The following is a 4009-nucleotide window of genomic DNA, read 5'->3' as shown; positions in this document are numbered from 1 at the left end:
TTACAGACTAGGGGCGAGTTATATAGTGTTTGGGAGAGCTAGAGGGGATACTGAGGCAAAAGTTCTGGTATGTTCCCTTTTACAGTTTTAGGATTTCAGCTTTCTGGAATGCTCCTTCTTGGGGCAGGTTGACCAGCTTCCTGGAATTCTTGTCTCAGGGGCGATAGTCCAGTAAGGGTGAGGTCTTACACATAAGCGGAACATCAAGAAGGCAATTTGGAATTTACGTATCTATCATATATGATATTTTATAAATATAATTTCAAACATAGTTATATACTATATCATAGTATAATATTAATATCACATATATATGATTATGCAATGTGCATGTAGTCTTTGGTCTATTTTCCACTCTTTAAGTGTGAAAAAATATATACTTTTTTCCAGATAAATAGTCAGCAACTTGAGTTCTGCAAACCATAAAGTAAATGGGCTACATGGCAAATTTTTGTAAAATAACACTAAATTATAGAGTATGAAATGTTATTAAACCTGAGATTGTCTGGCTATTTAAAACCATACATTACAGAGTCCAAAAGAATTTCTAATCTCCAGTTTCACCCAATGACCAACCCTCTCCTGTACTATAGCTACAATCAAAGCCACTTTTGCACAACAATTTCAGCAAGGAAGACAATTCCATATTTTATCTCAATATTAGGGTAAAACTTTATCTCATTATTAAGATATTTTATATTCCTTGGAAATGTCTCTTACTCCCATTTGGAACTTTTCTGTTGCTGACACCTGAAAAGAGATGACAGCGTAGACGATTATTTGGTTTCACAGATTTTTATTGGAATTAAAGTGTTTATTCTTAAACCCATAGAACTAAAATGAAGAAAGTCCTTTGTGATCATTTCTACATTTGAAAGGTTTTCATTTCTGTTATTTGTCACCTTTATCGTGTTTAACAGTAGGGCCATTAGATGAAATGAAACATGAGGAGTTTTCAAAATGTGACTATATCTTTATTGACAAGATGATCAATTTCCTGGATTTTCTAATGGCATAAACAGGAAGCTACAAGATATATAGCAAGGAAAGCTCAGAGCTGTGCCATCCAATCCATTACCACTTGTTCCTCATCATTTTGAAAGGTTAGTATTTGATATCCAGTTGTTTTGCTGAAACTTAGATTTCCGCTAGAGTCAAAACAAGCCAAAGTGAGTCTGAATGCAATATTTCTTAGAGGGTGTGAGCAAACTGAACCATCACTTGGCTGAGTGAAAGTATTTTTCTTGAAAAGTATATAAATCCTGGTAAAGATAACACATAAGGGAAATTAACAGTTGCTAACTGACCACCTCCAGGCGTATTCTCCATCGGTGACAATCATTTTACCGCACCTCATGCTACATTTTTCAAGTTCTGTTTCACTGACATAGCTCGCACCGATTTCCCTGCATAGTTGTGCTCTAAGGCCAGGTAAACCATTGCCGCTTAAAAATATGTGATAACCATTCTAAAGCTATTAGAGCATCTAGCTCAATAAGTCTTATGGAGGCCAGGCAACAGATGATATGCTGAAACCCCAATATTTTAAACACTGGTTGAAATGCTATGCCTCTTTCGGTTTCAAGGAAGGCGATGTTACCAACATGTTCTTTGTGCCTGGAAAACCAGTTGTTTGCATTCACTAAAAGCTGACTTCTTGTTCCTTTCCAGGCTGGGTTAAGATGAAAGAACACCTACTTTTCCAGTGTGGTGTATACATCTATTTCCTTTTGCATTACTAGTCAGTTAAAAGAAGAAATTAGCTGATTTATGAGATCTATACTGAGTTCCTTGAAAAGTTCCACACTTGGATGTTTTATCAAATTGTGAAGAAGCCATTCAAAGCACCTTGTCTTTACAGACTCTAACCCATAGGTTTCTGCTGCTGCATAATAGCCACATACAGTTTTCTCGTTAATTGTTTCCTTCATGTTCTTATCACACTGATAAAGTAAGTCCTCTACTTGAAGCAGACATGCTGCTGCTAAAACTCCTGGAACTTGAAGGTGCTCCCTGAAGACATAGTCATGATTGTACAACGAGCCTAGTGCCAAGTGCAGGGAGTCCACATCTATGTTAGGGTCATTAATCTCCAGGTCAATAACATCTTCCTGAGATTCATTCCCAGGACCTCTCTACATAGTTGCAAAGTAGCCTGACTGACATAAAAATATGTTGTTTAAACTTTCTTTCCCCAGAGCGCAGATTTTAATGTCACTGGTCTCCCCACTCAGAAATAAAGTTTGGTATGCATATTCAGATGCAAGCTTAACTTTTTTTTACAATGGTTTGGGCTGACAAATTGCTGTAGATTGTCTTCCAGGTCTAGGTGCCTGCAGCTCCTTCTCAGACTCTGGGCCCAAGGAGGGACTGCAGCCTCTTCGCTTATGGCTGTCAGATCCATAACTGGTGCCTGCCTGAGCTCCTGGTTGATGCGGATCCGCTATGCCTGATTCCCTGCATCTCAGGAGCGGACTGCCCACGGACCCCATAGATGAAGTCCCTCAGAACCCCTAAGGCAGTGGTTCTCAACCTTTCTAATGCCATGACCCCGCAATACAGTTCCTCATGTTGCGGTGACACCAAACCGAAAAATAATTTTGGTAGCTACTTCATAACTTTAATTTTGCTACAGTTATGATTCGGTATGTAAATACCTGATATGCATTATGTATTCTCATTGCTACAAATCAAACATAATTTAAACATAGTGATTAATCACAAAAACAATATTTAATTATATATTGAGAAATATTTATTACTAATGGGCCTCCTTACCTAGTGTATAGGAGGCAGATCTTGTACACTGCAGAATCCGCACAGCAGATTCCTCAGTGTGAGGCCTCTTTCAGTCTATTGGGGGTGGCGCATTCCACCATTGGAATTTTTTGCTCTAGGAATAGTTCTAGCGTGGAAAAAATTAAGCAACATGCTCTATATTTGAGCGGAATCTGCTGTAGCCTCCCATTGACTTGAATCGGAGAGGAAGAAATGTGGTGGGAACTGTCATTTCTCTGCCTCTTATTGAAATCGAAAGGAGGCTGCGGCGGATTGTGTGGTAACCCGAGATTCTCGGGAGCTCTCTTCCACAAAATCCATCGCACTCCCAATGAAATCAATAGGAGGCGGATTCAGTGCCGGAAACCGCTGATTTCAGCAGTTTCCTCAGTCAGAATATGGGAAAATAGTGGGAGATATGGGAGATAATTATACATTGGGGAACAGTGTGAACTACATCTTATAGTGGTCTCTTATAGCATAAGACCGATGTAGTTCACACTGTGTAAATGTATGGTGCTTTGTGTAAGTGTAAGCTGCTTTGTGTACTGTGTAGTGATTACACACAAAGCACCTTACACTTACACAGTATTGTGTGTATGGTGTGTGTACTGTTTTTACATTATTAACCTTTTCTACACCAGCAGGCTGTCTTGCAGGCTCTCTTGGTCTCTGCCTCTTGCCTCTCCGCCTCCTAGGCTTCTGTCCTCCGGCGCTTGCTGCACCCGCCCACTGATGACGTCAGCAAGCATCGGACACACGTAATGCGCTGCTATGGACTGTGGAGCATTCCCCCGCTTCCCCCGCCCCTTAGGCCCCGGACGGATGATGCAATCACGTCTGTGCATGACCGCAGGCATTCAGTTTGGAACGCATGTCCATAACAGAGTGAGTTCAAGCTGAATAGCGTTGGTGCAGACGGTAGCGCAGCTTCTCAGCAGCTAAAACCATCGGAAATATGGATTTCCGATGGCTTAGGTGACCCCTGTGTTTTGGTTGTTCGACCTCCACCAGGGTTGAAACCCACAGGTTGAGAACCGCTGATTTAAAGTCATGCCCACAGCCCTGGCCGGTTGGCTCAGCGGTAGAGCGTTGGCCTGGCGTGCGGGGGGACCCAGGTTTGATTCCCGGCCAGGGCACATAGGAGAAATGCCCATTTGCTTCTCCACGCCCCCCCTCCTTCCTCTCTGTCTCTATCTTCCCCTCCCGCAGCCAAGGCTCCATTGGAGCA

General features: G+C 41.7%; 1 pseudogene; it reads right to left on the bottom strand.

The window, feature by feature from the left end:
* Nucleotides 1–989: 989 nt before the first annotated feature.
* Nucleotides 990–2492, bottom strand: LOC136386305 (germ cell-less protein-like 2; annotated as a pseudogene).
* Nucleotides 2493–4009: the final 1517 nt, after the last annotated feature.

This window comes from Saccopteryx leptura, chromosome X, assembly GCF_036850995.1.
Source record: "Saccopteryx leptura isolate mSacLep1 chromosome X, mSacLep1_pri_phased_curated, whole genome shotgun sequence".
In the NCBI taxonomy this organism is placed as follows: Eukaryota; Metazoa; Chordata; class Mammalia; order Chiroptera; family Emballonuridae; genus Saccopteryx; species Saccopteryx leptura.
Note: the sequence above shows the minus strand (reverse complement) of the source record. Positions and strands in the feature narration are given on the sequence as shown.